Below are 17,081 nucleotides of genomic sequence, written 5' to 3' on the forward strand. Positions count from 1 at the left end.
GCTCTACCGCTTAACCACCTAAGCGGTATGGACGAGCTCAGCTCGTCCATGACCGCCGTGGTGGATTGCTCAGGCCCTGGTGGGCCGATTTGCATAATTTTATTTTTAAACATGCAGCTAGCACTTTGCTGGCTGCGTGTCTTACCCAATCGCCGCTGATCCGCCGCTACCCGCCGCAAAAGAGGGCCCCCCCCCCCCCCCGCAGACCGCTTGCGCAGCCTGGCCAATCACCGCCAGGCTGCGCTACGGGGTGGATCGTGACTCCCCCAGATGCCATGACATCGATTACATCATCCCGATCGTCGCCATGGTGATTGGGAAGCCAAACAGGAAATCCCGTTCTGAACGGGATTTCCTGTTTGCTCTGATCGCCTGAGGTGATCGGAAAGGGGTGGGGGGATGCCGCTGCACAGCGGCTATCATGTAGCTAGCGCTAGGCTAGCTCTGAAGTGGGCAGCAATGAGTACACATCTAAATCCCCTAGAGCATCTGGGGAGAGATCTTAAAGTGGAGCTGTCAGCCATACCATCTCAGAAAAAAAACCATATATAAGTAGATAAATACTTGCTCTACTTACATAACACATATATTGCACCCACTAAATAACCTAATTACGCACTGCCTGTACATATACTGTATACATCCCCACCTCTTGTTTCCACCCCATTCCTTTAGATTGTAAGCTCGCAAGGGCAGGGCTCTCACCCTTTTGTGTCATGGACTGTTATTAATTTAATTGCTTGCACACTGTTAGACATTTATACATTTTAGTCATCATGTTAAATCAAATTGTAATCAGCAGTGCTGTATCTTGTATCAGTGTTTGAATTTGATGTATATCATTGTCTGTATCATTATGTATCCCTTGTTTGTTTTCTTACATTGTACAGCGCCACGGAATATGTTGGCACTTTATAAATAAATAATAATAATAATAATTGCACTGTTCACATTTTGATTTTAGTGAATTTTGTATAGTATAAAAAAAGATAAAATCCTTCTTAGGATTTTCCATTTTGACTGTCTATCTTGAAGTCAATCCTGACATAATTTTCTCCCTTACTGTCTGTGTATCATTGCCCACCCTCATTGGCCAATCAGAGAGGAACAGAGGTGTGGGAGGGGAAAACTGGAGGGAAAGAGGCTTCAGCCAATCAGGCTGCATTAGTTATGTCTGAGGGGAAAGTAAAGAAGAAAAAAATAAAACCCAGCATGCCCTGCAACTTCCTTTATATGGCAGAAGTACCACATAAGAGCCAGGGAAACTGGGGAATGATCTTTTATGGAAAAGGAAAGTAAGAGAGATTTTTAACTTTTGGATTGCCTGGTTGACATCCTTATTACTTGCCAGATAAAAATAAAGAATTTTTGATTTTACGTCTGACAGTTGCACTTTAACAATAGTTGGGAGAAGGAACCCTTCAAATCTGAGAGACCTGGAGCAGCTGGAAAAGGAAGAGTACTCCAAAATTCCAGTAGAAAGATATGACTCATTGGGCTATATGCAATTCAAGGTGATAAGATTTAAGAATGATATGGAGGCCGCCATATTCATATCCTTTATAACCACACCAGTTGCCTGGCACATCCTACTAATCATTCATGCATCAGTAGTGTCTGAATCACACACCTGAAACAAGCTTGTGGCTAATCCAGTCAGGCAGAGGATGTAAGTGGAGGCAGAGGATCAGCAGGGCAGCCAAGTAATTTGCATTGTTTAAAAATAAATAAAGCAGCCTCTATATCCCTTTCTCTGCAGGTGTCCTTTAACCCTTTCCAAGCCTATTTTCAGATCACCAGCTTCCTCCCAGACTGATGCTGCAGTGGTTGCCGGTGGGTTCTCCTCCTCATTGCACTAGTACGAAAAAGGTGATTCATGAGCTGGGAGGCAGATTGGCTCCAGCTCACATGCTGTAGCTCTGCCCCACATTGCATGTGAACCAGCTGTGATGCATGGTGGTGCCAAAGGGCTTCAAAATGTGGTGCAGCGTAAGCCAGTGCTGATCAGTGTCTGACACTTTGCCCTAAAGAGGCTGACAATGAGCTAACTAGATCCAGCGGGGGCGCATCTAGCCGCAGCCAGTATGCTCTTGGTTGGACTTTGTTCGACACTGGATTGGAAAGGGTTAATCTATGCCCCTAATCAACATTTCATCAATCAAGAATTAAAGGACAACTGAAGTGAAAGTGATATGGAGGCTGCCATATTTCCTTTCAGGTAATACCAGTGGCTGGATAGTGTAATGGAAGGGCTCTACCTCTGACAAAGGAAATCTGGGTTCAAATCTCAGCTCTTCCTATTCAGTAAACCAGCACCTATTCAGTAAGGAGTTATTGGGCAAGACTCCCTAACACTGCTACTGCCTACTGAGTGTGCTCTAGTGGCTGCCTCACGAGCACTTTTAGTCAGACAGGAGAAAAGTGCTATACAAATACTGGGATTATTAATGCCAGTTGCCTGGCTTTCCTGCTGATGCTCTGCTTCCAATACTTTTATCCCTTGAACAAGCATGAGGCAGATCAGGTGTTTCTGACATTGTCAGATCTGACAAGATTAGCTGCAAGCTTGTTTCTAGTGTGATTCAGAAACTACTGCAGCCAATTAGATCAACAGGTCTGCCAGGCAACTGGTATTGTTTAAAAGTAAATAAAGATGGCAGCCTCCATATAACTCTCAGTTGAATTGTCCTTTAAATGGGAACTTCAACCTAAACAAACATACTGTCATTAAGTTACATTAGTTATGTTAATTAAAATAGATAGGTAATATAATCTCTTACCCATGGTTTTTAAAGAACAGGCAAATGTTTGTGATTTCATGGTGCAGCCATCTTTTTGGTTGAAATGAGGTGACAGGGAGCATCAGAGCCAGTTCCAACTGTCCTGTGTCCTGATCACCCCTCCCAGCTGCGCGCGCTAGGCTTCAAATCTCAAATTCAAAATAAAATAAAACAATTGTGCCAAAACAGCAGAAGGAGAACATCAGAAATCACATCATACTTTGCACAGCATCAGGGAAAAAATGCCTGGGCAGATTTATTGATGGGGCAGAGCTTAGCTTCTGTGCAGCTAAAAATGAGGCTTGGGTAAGAAAAACAAAGTTCTGAAGCTGTGAAACTGTTAAACACCAAGCCTTTTCAGTGCTGCTGGGTAGATTTTTAGTCTGGATGCCCCCTTTAAGTCTGGCACACACCATGTTGATTGGCCATTCACTGACCAATTTTACCACCTCCATGTAATATAAGCGTTAACATACATAGTCTGTCACCTATTCAGCTAAGTGAAATTGGAGCGGGTTGCTTTAAAGAGGAACTGTAACCAAGGATTGAACTCCATCCAAATCAGTAGCTGAGAGCCCTTTTCCCATGATAAATCTTTACCTTTTTTTGAATAGTTGATGGGGGGGGGGGGGGGGGTGTCTGTATGGCTGATATTGTGGTGAAACCCCTCCCACAGTGGGATCTCAGGACCTAGGTCCTGACAGTATCCTGTCTGTTAACCTCGTTGCATTGTGCGAAATAACATATTTTTCCAACTGTCAAACAACCAGTGTCTCTGTCTGTGCATATGTATATCTATAAAATGAAACCTTTTGGCCTATTGCATTGTTAGTGGGTGTGGTTATAGATAATGGCAGTTGGTGCTGTCTGTTTTTTCATGTCTGCCGGTAGTAAAGATGATTGCGTGCAGGCTCATTGTGGATTAAACAACATGAACATAATATTGGCGATTCTATCAATCATTTCTTGATCCCTCTTCTATTTTTTAACTTCTCACTCGACAATGTATCTATTATATTTATTGTTTTCCCCTTTTTGCTAAAGTTCCTCTTTAAGCAGGCTGAGCAAAAAATAAACTAGTGTTAAAGGGTGAATTCATGTAACAGTTCTAGACTTCACAATGTTTACCAGATGAAATTCAGTGCATGCACACATATCAAACATTCCATATTCAAGACAGACATTCATTTTGTGATGCGTCTGGCTTTTTGTGCTTCATGAAAAATGCAGCCTCTTTTTATCACCGTGAGTGTCAACTGTTTATTAGCTGGTGGTCTAAACTTTTCATTAATCTTTTCATGAGCATTGTGTCTACAGTTCAAATGTTCCCTGGCAACTAGGTTACGCATAATAAAAAATTCCTTCCATTTTCTAATCTAGCTACAAGATGTAACTCATTACAGTATCCGACTTTGAACAATATTACTGTCCTCTCTAGCAATGAACAGGTCAGCGCAGGTGGCAGTCAATTTAGGGAAGATTAATCCAATCCATATTTTGTTGATTCACTCTTTCCTTCTTATACCGTTCTCATTACTATCGCCGTCATCGCTGACTCTGCCAAGGAAACCGGCTGTCGGTTTATATGATATTGAATAATTAATGTGTAAATATTTTCTGTAAAGGATAAAAAAGCACGGTGCTGTTTTCTAAGCCTGTTTTAATGCCCTCAGGTGTACAGGATAAAATAACAATTTATGCATTATAAAGCTCCGCTTCTTGTGGTATAGTTAAATACGTTGAAAAAGGCATAGATCCACTAAATTCAGTCTCAGAGCTTTTAATCGAAAGGAAGATGAAACAAATCATAAAATATGGGCTCAGGGCTGAATGTTCCTCTTTGCCAAGCAAATGTTCTTGGGCTAGGATGCTTGCTCATCGAGCCCACCAAACCAGAAAGAAGCGTTGATGAGGCCTCACCCTTCCACTACTGCACAAATCACTTTGTTGTAAGAGATTAGAAATGACCATTCTTTGCTACTCGCTGACACATCACTATTACAGCTTGTTCATATGACAAAAGATCCGGTATGGTTGAACAACTATTTCTGATGCCTTACTTTAAAGTAGATTGAGCAGCACCACAAGCGTGCATGCTCAACCTATGAAGGGATGAACAAAGTTGTCATGTCTACTTGTTTGTCGGTCTCTGTTTCAGTGTGTGGGGGGGAGGGGAGGAAGTCAAGTATCATTGATTAACCTGTGTAGACAGATATTGATAGAATGAAAAGTAAAGCACAAGATTCCTGGCAACCCAACTTTACCATGTAGTCACTGCCATATTACCAGGGACATGTTGCCAAGGACAACCAAAACCAGTTTGCTGCTTGCTGTAAGGTTTTAGGTAGAGGTAGTACAAAGTCAGAGAAATGCAGATAGCAAATATTCAGAGGAGTAGCTATGGGTGGGCAAGGGTGGACATATGTCCCCGGGCACAGCACTGTGAGGGCGCTCAGCACGGCCATTGCACCCCCCACGTGCATGAGAGGCGGCTCGCTGCCTGCCCGACGTGCCCCTGCTTCTCTCCTTCCCTCTGCAGAAGCTTTAACAGCAGCAGAATAAGGCTATTTAAAGGGGCACATCTGGCTATCTAAACGGTGAAGGGGGGCACTTCTGGTTTACTAAAGGGACACACATTTGCCTATTTAAAGGGGGGAACATCTGGCTATCTGAATGGGGTAAGGGGCACATATAGCTATCTAAATAACTCTTGACTCCACCCATGACCACATTCTGATGTGTGGCCACGCCCATGTTATCCAGAGGGGGGGAGCAAAAACTATCTTTGCCCCTGGGCGCTGAAAACCCTAGCTACGCCTCTGCAAATATTGCCACTATCTAATCATCTGATATATAAATAATTACAATATTATAGAAAAAGTTAGAAACCGACCTATTTATAATAGTAACTACTAATATGAGATCCCAGGTTCCTCATTGCCCAAGGAAGCAAAGCATCAACACTCTTCTCTATACTATATGCATAGGAAGGAAATCTCTCATATTGTATACAGGTATTCTTCATAATTGCTGTAGTTGCAGTTATTGATTTGTAAAAAATGTTTGGAATCATGTATGATTTTCGTTCCACTTCTCACATGTACACTACTTTGTATTGGTCTTTCATGTGGAATTCCAATAAAATTGATTCATGTTTGTGGCAGTAATGTGACAAAATGTGGAAAACTTCAAGGGGGCCAAATACTTTTGCAAGCCACTGTACCTTGGGCTTCCTTCAGCCCCCTTCAGGCTGCTCAGTCCCTTACCGTTCTTGTCCTCCACCTGGATCCTCCACTATGGGTTCCAGTAATCCAGCCAGTCAGCACAGGTGCAGTCCAGCCACGTGCTCTCCAACATCATGCTCTAGTGCCCGGGAGTATTCTGCACCTGCAGTAGTACTGCCCAGGCATATAACCCTCCCAGTGATGGGAGTCGCGCAGCCGGCCCGCGCATGTGCAATGCACCCTGACCGGGACCCATAGCAGAAGGGCCGATCAACCTAAAGGGAGATTAAGGAAGCCCCAGGTATGTATATATTTCTTCTTTTATTTAATCTTAGGTTTACTTTAAAGGGGGTTGTAACATCCAAATATAAAAAAAATGCCTAAAAATAGTGCCCCAAATATATATGTAAACCCTCCCTTTTTTTCCTGGTCTGTGCTGAACTGTGCAGAGGCAACGGGATTGTGGGGAAGTTTTTTTTTTTTCTTACAGTATCTCAAAATGCAAATAACAGACTGCCCGTTTGAGATGAGATTACAGGAGGTCGTTTTGACCAGAAAGTAATTTAATCCCCCCTTGAAGAGTTTACACAGTGATGTAGGCCTGCTATCTAGGTGATGTTTCCTTGTAGGAGGGACAGTAATCTGTAAAATAAACAGTAAATTAACACTGAGATGGTTTAGAGTACAGTAGAGTACAGTAAAGCCCAATCTACACAATACGATTCTATTTATGATTCGATTACGATTCTATTTATGATTAGATTAAATCCGACATGTCCAATCCTGATTCAATTCGATTTGCCATTGTTTTGCAATGGCAAATTGAATTGAAACAAAACTAAATCAGGATCGGACATGTCGGATTTAATCGAATCGTAAATAGAAACGTGATCTAATCGTAAAGTGTAAATTGGGCTTAAAAATGGAAACCAGCAGAAATATTATTTTCTTTTTTTCAGATCACATTTTTCCTAATTCTGACAGTGAACACTAAAAACAACTTATTGGATAATTTATTAATTTTTTTTCAGTTAATATGGAGTTTCATCCCATTTTAATTCTGTTTTATTGCTGCGGTCCTTTACTGTAGCTTAAAGGAATCATCAGGCAAATAAAAGAAAACAAGCTTTACTCACCTGGAGCTTTCTCCAGCCCCTTGCAGCCGACTATCCCACGCCGACCGCTCTGCTCTCCACCGCTGTCCTGTTCTCCGTGCACGGTGCAGAGGCCGACCTTACAGCGCCGTGGTCAATCAAGCCCACGTTGTACGCACTGCGCAGGCGCAGAACTACTGTCCCTGCGCAGTAAGCCGCATATAAGGTGGGCTTGATTGACAGCAGCAGTTCGCACAGGCGCAGTAAGGACGACCTCAGGGTCAGCCTCTGCACCGTGCGCGGAGACCGGGATGGCGGCGGAGAGCAGAGCGGTCGGCGTGGGACAGTCGGCTGCAAAGGGCTGGATAAAGCCCCAGGTGAGTAAAGCTTTTTTTTTTTTTTTTAATTTGATTATAACCCCTTTAAGCCTAATAATTATTAGAATACTACACTTAACTTGCAATATCTGTGTTTTGTTTTTTTTTACAATAGAATTATCAACACATGGGGTATGTGTGGAAAAGCAGAAAGTTGTTGATCTTTATTTTTTTAACATGGAGGAAACACAAAGGCAAACAAACGGGGAAGATGGGGGGCATAATCCAGATGATTTTCTTTACTTCTGCGGCGGTGCGAGTTTCACACCATTGCCTAATTATTCTACTTAGTAGCAAGAAAATATCACAAATAAGAGGGGCTTTGGTGATGACCAAGTTGCTGCATATTACCAGCTTTCTCTCTATTTCACCAATCTAACGCTTATGTAACAGTTTTATAGAGTGGACGTTGATGACTAGGTTACATTCCTGTAAACTATATCTAGTTGCCCAACGTATGATGGACAGCAAAGCATTAGAACATGATCTTTCAGCATCTACATTCTGGTAGATACATCAAGGTGACATATGATCACTAGGGAGGGTCAGTGCGATACAAGTAATTCTGTCTGGCATGCACATTTGTGCACATTGTGTATCACTTGGAATTGGGCAAATAAAATTGAATTCTTGCTTTTTTTGATTTACTTAATTCCATACTGCATTAAATTTGCACACAAACAATAATTATCATCTCATTAACCATCTGAAAAGTAACCTATCAGTTATTATCACATGATTGTTGACAGTGCTTGTTTACTTTAAAGAGAAACTCCGACCAAGAATTGAACTTTATCCCAATCAGTAGCTGATACCCCCTTTTACATGAGAAATCTATTCCTTTTCACAAACAGACCATCAGGGGGCGCTGTATGGCTGATATTGTGGTGAAGCCCCTCCTACAAAGAAATTCTGAGTACGTACTCTTGGCAGTTTCCTGTCTGTGAACCCTGTTGCATTGTGGGAAATAGCTGTTTACAGCTGTTTCCAACTGCCAAAACAGCAAGCAGCAGCTACATCACTTGCCAGCAGTAAAAATGTCACTATGTGATAAATGTCAGAATATAAATCAGGGATGTAAAATATCTTACAATGGGCAAACACTGACTAAATCATTTATACATAATTATTGTTAAATAAAAAAACACTTTTTTTATGATATTATTTTACTGGAGTACCTCTTTAACTGTTTGGTGATGCCTGTTATTCCGCTGTTATTACAATTTTAACACCTGGTCCAAAGCGATTCCTTACGGTGAAATAAATAAAATGTAGCTGTTCCCTTATGTCAGTTATGCAGGATTGCTGCCATATTGCAGTGGCTCTATGTTACTACTTCAAAGCCTTTTTCGCATTCCGAGGGAAACTTCATTTCCATGTAAAAAAATGTATATGTGACACTGTATTGTATTAACTTTTCATTTCAGTCTCCAGCTGGCTCTCATTTTTATAAGATTGCCAGGATATTCAGATTTCACTTCTTTGCCACCGAAGTCTGCTTGAAGTACAGATCACTTCCTTCAGTGTAGAGAGCATTCCCAGAACTTGCAGAGCAGCAGAAAACGTCTTCACATCTCATGCTCTAGCTTGTGGTATATGGAGCCCAGTTTTTAAACTTTGTCTAAAGAGAAAATTTGCCTTTTCCCCTCACACTTGTAGAACAAATCATCATATGACTCTGGCAGTCTTCATTTCCTATTCAGAAGACACAGCAACTTCTTCTTGTATTTGCATGTAAGGAAAATGTAGGCACCTGTAATGATGAATATGAAAACACAATTCCACATTTCTTCAGAAAATGAAATTCTAGCCTGGTCAGGTTACTTTACAAGGAAGGATCTTTTCTTAACAAACATCAAAGCAGAAATGGGAAGAAGGTGCAGAGGGTTGTAAATCAAAAAGAGCTGTCTCTATCTACTACAAACTGTGCATATATTATCATTTTTTTCTTCCTTCAGAAGTATAGAGAGCCATGGATAGGTGTAGCCAGGATTGGTGCCCGCAGTAGAGAGAGCCAGGGATAGGTTTAGCCATGATTGGTCCCTGCAGTATAGAGAGCGAGGGATAGGTTTAGCCAGGATAGGTGCCTGCAGCATAGGTAGCCATGGATAGGTGTAGCCAGGATTGGTGCCCGCAATATAGAGAGCCAGGGATAGGTATAGCCAGGATAGGTGCCTGCAGCATAGGTAGCCAGGGATAGGTGTAGCCAGGATTGGTGCCAGCAGTATAGAGAACCAGGGGTAGGTGTAGCCAGGATAGGTGCCCGCAGTATAGAGAGCCAGGGATTGGTGCCCGCAGTAGAGAGAGCCAGGGATAGGTTTAGCCAGAATTGGTGCCCGCAGTATAGAGAGCCAGGGATAGGTTTAGCCAGCATTGGTGCCCGTAGTATAGAGAGCCAGGAACAAGTGTAGCCAGGATAGCTGCCCATAGTATAGAGAGCCAGGGGGGGTGCAGCAGCAGGAAGTACAAAACAAATACTCACTTGCCGGCAGCCGGGTGATCTTGCACGCTGTACTAGCTTCATTCTACTTCCTGTTCTTGCATCATCTCCTTGTAATAGCACCCCCGGAGCGCTGTTTCAGGGAAATAGGACAAGAACAGGAAGTACAATGAAGCTAGTACATTCTGCAGGACGACCCGGCTGCCGGCAAGTGAGTATTTGCTTTTCCTCGCCGCTGTTCAGTCGCCCGCTGCTACGTCGTTCCGCCCCGCCCCAGAAAACCGGTAAAACGAGATTGTGCATGGCATGATTACCATGCACAATCAAACTGCCGTATATCGTCATACCGGTATACCGCGGCAACCCTAGTGAACAGTATAAGAAACAATTCATATAGTTCACTCTACATTTTTAACCTGCCTAGTGTTCTGGACGAGCTGAGGTCGTCCAAAGAAAACTTTCCCCTCTCACGCTGTGATCAGCAGCGCTGCAGCAGCCTCTAGCAGGCTCTGCATGCTTCTCCCTAGGGAGAGAATGTGCTAGGGCGGGCTGGGGAATCCCCCTCTGCGGGTGGGGGATCCCCCTTCTGTGCGGCGGTATTTTTGGATGGGGGATCCCACTCTGCGGGCAGGGGGATCCCCCTTCTATGTGGCGGTATTTTTGGATGGGGGATCCCCCTCTGCGGGCAGGGGGATCCCCCTTCTGTGCGGCGTTCGGGTGGCCTCTACCCCCCCCCATCCTCGCTTCCCCCCCTTCCATCTAAGCCTTTTGAGCAAATAGAACTACTCACCCGGGGGCCCTCTCCAGCGCAACACTTCTGCGCAACACTTGGTGACGTCGCCAAGTCTCGTAATGTAACTGTAAAGAGACGGGACTTTGCGATAGAGGAAGAAGTGTTGCGCTGGAGAGGGCCCCCGGGTGAGTAGTTCTATTTGCTCAAAGGGCTTAAACAGGGAAGGGGGGGAAGCGAGGATGGGGGGGAGGGGTAGAGGCCACTCGCATAAGGGGGATCCCCCCACCTGCAGAGGGGGATCCCCCATCCAAAAATACCGCCGCACAGAAGGGGGATCCCCCTCCCAGCCCAAAAGCGAGGATCGAGGGGGGGGGGAGATTGGGAGGGAGGGGACACCTGGCACCCTATACTCCTGGCTACACCTGGCACCCTATATACCTGGCTGCACCTAGCACCCTATACTCCTGTCTACACCTGGCACCATATATACCTGGCTCCCCTATATAACTGGCTACACCTGGCACCCTATACCTGGCTACACATCTGGCTACCCATAACTGGCTACACTCCTGGCTACCCTGACATCTGGCTACACTCCTGGCTATCCTGACATCTGACTACCTATACATCTGGCTACCCTGACATCTGGCTACACTCCTGGATACCCTGACATCTGGCTACACTCCTGGCTATCATGACATCTGACTACCTATACATCTGGCTACACTCCTGGCTACCCTGACATCTGTCTACATGTGGCTCCCTATACACCTGGCTTCACATCTGGGTCTTATACTCACCATTGGCTTGCTGATCCCTCGTCGCGTACGTCTGATAGCTTCCCCAGCGCCATCTTCCATGTCCGTGTACGGATTTTGCTTCTGCCTCAGCGATGACATATCCCCCGCCGATCGGCGTTGATGACACCAGGATCACACAGCGTCATCAACATCTCACTGCAAACACTTTTTTTTTTGTTGAATTCAATACAATAACCTGTATTGAATTCAATATTTTAAAAAAATTGATTGCAAAAAAAAAAGGTTGAAAATTATTGTAAATTTATTGAACCACTTTTTGCACGGAAATCCTGGGGAATCAGAACACCAGGGAGGCTACTTGTTAGTGAAGGGGAGTGGGGATTATGTCATTACTCAAGCAGTTTTCCTATTTGGTGCAGTCATTGAAAATTCAGTAACTCAGGTTCTCTTTCTAAAACAGGAAGCTGTCCGGAGAGTAGGCATTTCATAGCTAGCAAACAGCTATCCTGCCCAGCAGTCTCATCTTCTTTGCCACTTCCTTTCTACCTCCTGTATGATAAAGGATTTAACCTTTTCCATGCCCTGCACAGCATGTTCATAAATCTGCACATTTTATACACAATGCACAGGGATAGGGAGACTATACAAAGCTGTAGCTGCAGCACTGGATGCAAATGGTTAATCTCTCGGCAGCAGAGGTAAGAGATGGGAGAAGTATGGTTATCAGCTCAGCGCTCATAGGGCAGTACTAACAGATCCCCCTCACCCACCACCACCTTCCAGCTCATCCCCGACTATCTCGTGTGAGCTATGATGGGAAAGTGGGTCGAGTTTGGTCAGTGGCCAGAGGCCTGGTCTAATTTTTTTAAGCTGTTACAGCAAGTAAAGGAGATACAGAACTCAATCAGCCATACATGTGCTGTATTTGTTGCAAAAAGTACTGATGTGCTAATTAATACATATTTACTAATACAGTATATGCATTAAAAATGGGAGACTGAACTAGGTCTCTAAACTGCTTTCAACATTGGTCTGCTATTGCTGTGCGTAGGATCACATTGCAGGCCTTCACATGTCCGTATTCGCATACAGCAGCTCACTGCAGACTCCCTGTCATGCTCTGTGAAAGGGGGAATGGATAAGTCACTGGGATTCCCTTGCCATATCATTAATTACAGTATTTTCACATTAAGGAGCTTATACTACTCTGTATCTCTTCACAGAATGCAGAGCAAGCTTCATCACTTTGCGAATGCACTGATTATAGAAGTGCATTGAGGAAATCATAGCCCATGTAAGGACTGTTGATACATATACCCCTTAAAGTGACCATTGATGATTCAATCTTTTTCATCCAATTTTACCAAATCTATGTAGTGTAAGGGTAAATTGATTTAGGCAGTCCCCTTATATTACATAGAAATGGTAAGATTGGATCATTAGTGTAATTCATCTATTGCCATTGTCCTGAATGGCCATAAGCTAAAACACATTTTTGAATTTTTATGTATAAAAAGAAGCTGATTGTAGGAAATAATCTTTTAACTACCATTAATGGATTGTAGTTTGATTTATGTTTTGGTTTTGTTCTCTAAGGTTTTTTTTTTCCCTTTTCTGACCTTCACTTAGCTTTAAGATGCTTAATGATAAGATACTTTAAGGTACTTACGGTCAGCTGAGTCTGCTGGAAGGGTTAAGAAGGGTTAATTGCTAACAGCATACTCTGTAAAGCAGTTGCATGTTTCAGGCTCCTTTTGTGCCTAGTTTGGTAGCAGGAATACATGTCTCGTTACCTGGATTACAGTTCAGGGGCCTAATTATGACTGATAAGGTAGCCATACACTGAGTACATTAGAGGTAGATCCGATAAATGATGTATCTCTTCCAGATATACATGTCCCATGACTTTGCATCATAGAATATTAAAATGTACCTGAGATGGGCTTACTAAAAGATTTGATACTTTCCCGGGGACTCCTCCAGCCCCATGAGCACCGATGCGTCCCTCAATGTCTTCCTGCATGCCTCAGTTTGGCCGCAATCGTCCCCAGTAATCTGGCTCAGTAACACCAGTCGGCTCTTTTGCGCATGAATGGCCTGTTCGCACATGCGCAGGACAGCCCGACTGCCACGGCTTACCCAGTTACCGGGGTTGATTGTGGCTAAGTGGCGGCACTCGGGAGGACGGCGAGAGACGCATCACTGCTCATGGGGCTGGAGGAAGCCCCCAGTGAATATCAAATCTTTTACTAAGCCCATCTCAGGTACACTTTAAACAAGAATTCTGCAGAAAACTTTCCTAATTTTGATCTGCTACTTTTGTTCTGCAGTACAAAGCTACTTGACTCCTCCATCACTCTCAGTTGCTGCCTGTGGGCCCCACCTCCTCTGCACTCCTTGTGGTTCCCCGATGGTCACTGGTGGACCAAACACCCTAGGAACTGGCATGTTTTTAATAACAATAGAAAATATCATATTTGCAATAGATTTTCCTTGATTTAACGTTTATAATGAATCTAATGTCTACTTTGTTGAATAAAACAGAGTACTGCTTCCTTTATTGCTCCCTTAGATGGTTTTTCAAGACCACAGCTACGGTTAGTCATGAGTACACCATGTGTAACAGATGTCAGTGACGTCAGTATCCATCTCAATAGCATTAATTCTTGTTGTTGAAATGAATTGTGTTAGCAAAAAAGGAGGCATTGATATAGAATGATCATGGCTTCACTTTTCTTTGGCCAATATTCTCCTTTAGACTGATATTCTTGTAATAATTATTTGTCCAAGGAACTTGCCGGCTACCACTTGTGACTCAGCGTAAACGGTTTGTGACATGTACATTCTCACCTCCATGCGATAGTACTTTTCTAGAAATGCACTTTAAGTGACACTGGTGGTGTGAAGCTCTGGCAATCCCCCTGGCAGCACAACATGACAGAATCATCCTTGGAGTTCCCTCTGGGCTCGTCAGCCTTGCCTTCTGAAGTATGACAATGGCTAGCAAAACTCTTCTGTCAGATTATTAGAAGATCTGCTTCCTTTTTCTGTTAAGTGTATGAGAAATATTGTTTATCACATTTATTTTAAAATAATTTTCAACCTAGTCTGGCTGGAGGTGTCAAGAGGTTGGTGATTTTTTGTTGTACAAAGCAACAAGTCAGATTCTTCTGTTCGGTGCACAGGGAGATAAGTAAAGAGCTCAGTTCCTTGTTTGCCTTTTGCTGTTCCCCTTTTTCTGTTACCACATAAACAATGACTGGGCCATTTGTGAAAAATGCACCAAATGCAGTTTCACTTAAATACAACAACCTAATACAAGAGAGGCTGCTTTTTGGCAGCTACCTGTTCTGTGTCAATTATCCTGTATTGGAGGGAATGAAGCATCTCTATTTTACTTGCGACAGGCAACTAATGAGCATATGCAGTTGTCAGGAAAACAAATCAAAACATGCATATGCTTATTAGAAATTCCTATATAGTAATTTATATCAATTTCCAGGAGCTGTATGTATGCTGCTTTACCGCATTTACAGGAGAATCTAATTAAAAAAAATTCAGGATATGGAACATGACTTTTAAAATGTATTAATTATTTGTGTTTTTGTATATAGCTCTGCACAGTGTGGGGCCTGTTTTGGAGGAGCCAGTTAACCTTCCAGTAGGTTTATAGGTGTGGGAGGCCCAGAATAAATCCACGCACACAGTTTGTTGAAAAAATGAGTAAATCGGGAGGGCATTGCCCAGGTTACCAACTTCTTGCTTTTACAGCAGTACACTCATGTCAAAGAGAGATGCTTCTCGTCTCAGGTTCCATACTTACCTGGGGCTTCCTTAAGCCCTCTTGTGGCTGCTCATCCCTCGCCGTCTCCCTGGGGGGCTTGTTTGGACATTATTTTCTTGGCTGCGGTTATAAAATCCATTGGCGCTGCTTCTTTAATTTTTTTTTTTTAAGTAATTGTTTTGCATGTTCATGCTAAAGACACTTTCCACCTGGGTGGGGATAATTAGCCTATCAGGAGAATAGCCTGTAACCACCAGTAGTCCTGCTGCAAAGCAGAGTTCCATGAGTCTGCAGGTAGAGATGGCCCGAACGGTTCGCTGGCGAACTTCCAGGGACCGCGATCTCGGAGAACCGCAAACTTTTCCGGAAGTTCGGTTCGCCCCCATAGTGCATCATGAGGGTCAACTTTGACCCTCTACATCACAGTCAGCAGGCACATTGTAGCCAATTAGGCTACACTCCCTCCTGGAGCCCCACCCCCCTTATAAAAGGCAGGCAGCATCAGGCTTTTCACTCACTCGTGTGCCTGCAGTAATTAGTGAAGGGATAGCTGCTGCAGACTCTCATAGGGAAAGCTTAGTTAGGCTCTTGTAGGCTTGTTAGCTTGCTCCTTGCTGATTCTTATTGCTAAAAAAGCACCCCACAACAGCTCTTTTGAGAGCTAATCTTGTTCTTGTGATCTATCTTTTTTTTTTTTGTGTGTGTGTCCCACTGACACTTGTGTTGCATAGACAGCCTTCCTAATTCCTACTGTGTGTGCCACTGCCAGGCCCAGCACATTCAGTGACTACTACCTGTGTGTTTGACAGGTGCACATTGTAATACCCACTGCATATACCTACCTGTTGTTCACTGTACACCCACCCACGTACGTGAGCACACGCAGTGTCACTGTGCCTGTCCGGTACCTGTCTGTGTGTGATAGCTGCACATTGTAATGCCCACTGCATATACCTACCTGTTGTTCACTGTGCACCCACCCACCTACGTGAGCGTACGCAGTGTGATATACCACTCCGTGCATACCTGTTAACTGCACCTGTGTGACTGCACATTGTATTACTCAAGTCAGTGCATACCTTTCACTTCATCCCCCCGATATGGACAAAACGGACAAAACAGGTACAGGCAGACCCAGAGGAAGGCCACCTGGCAGGTCTGTTCGAGGTCGTGGTGATGTGATTTTGTGCGGCCCTGGACCAAAGTACAGTGCTCAGAAGAAGGCACATCACATCAACTCCCAAGATTGTCAGGACGTGGTTTACTATTGAACACAGAACACCTCATCTTCAGCAGCCACCAGTGCTACTCCAAGTACCACATCCGCTACATTTGACAGTTCGCAGGAGTTATTTGGTGGGGAAATCACTGATGCAAAGCCATTGTTGTTACAACCAGATGAAGTCGCTAAGCAAATTACACCCTCATATGTCTGAGTTAGGCGACACTGGGCGTAACGTGTGCGGAGGGGGATGATGAAGTACCTGCTGTTGGTGCAGTTTTAGAGGTGTCTGAAGCAAGCGAAGCTGGGGAGGATGATTATGATGATGACGATGATACGGATCCCACATATGTTTCCAATAGAGGAGATGAACAGGGGGAGTCAGAGAGGAGTAGGAGGAGACGAGTTCCTGAAAGAAACAGGGGGAGCTAGTCACCAGAAACAGCTGGTGGCAGTGTCCGGCGCCATGTATCGCCACCTATGTACAGCCAGCCAACATGCCCTTCAACGTCAGCTGCTGAGGCCACCATAGTGCCATCACCCCAGGGGGGCTCAGCGGTTTGGAATTTTTTTTTATGTGATATGCCTCAGATTGGAGCAATGCCATCTGTTGTCTCTGCCTCCAAAAACTGAGCCGTGGAAAGGCCAACACCCACGTAGGGACAA

The 17,081-nt window shown here is 44.0% G+C and overlaps 1 protein-coding gene and 1 long non-coding RNA gene across 4 annotated transcripts in view; one reads left to right on the forward strand and one right to left on the reverse strand.

Annotated features, from left to right (window-relative positions):
- The window catches only part of DOC2B (double C2 domain beta), a 704,601-nt gene that overhangs the window by 419,767 nt on the left and 267,753 nt on the right, over positions 1-17,081 (forward strand). The gene's annotated exons all lie outside the window — the stretch shown is intronic.
- LOC137546321 (uncharacterized) overlaps positions 8,660-17,081 on the reverse strand; it is a 126,092-nt gene continuing 117,670 nt past the window's right edge. Inside the window, exon 4 of the long non-coding RNA XR_011026238.1 lies at positions 8,660-9,228. This is a non-coding gene — a long non-coding RNA (uncharacterized lncRNA). The remainder of the gene's footprint in view (positions 9,229-17,081) is intronic.

Source organism: Hyperolius riggenbachi, chromosome 2 (assembly GCF_040937935.1).
Source record: "Hyperolius riggenbachi isolate aHypRig1 chromosome 2, aHypRig1.pri, whole genome shotgun sequence".
Lineage (NCBI taxonomy): Eukaryota > Metazoa > Chordata > Amphibia > Anura > Hyperoliidae > Hyperolius > Hyperolius riggenbachi.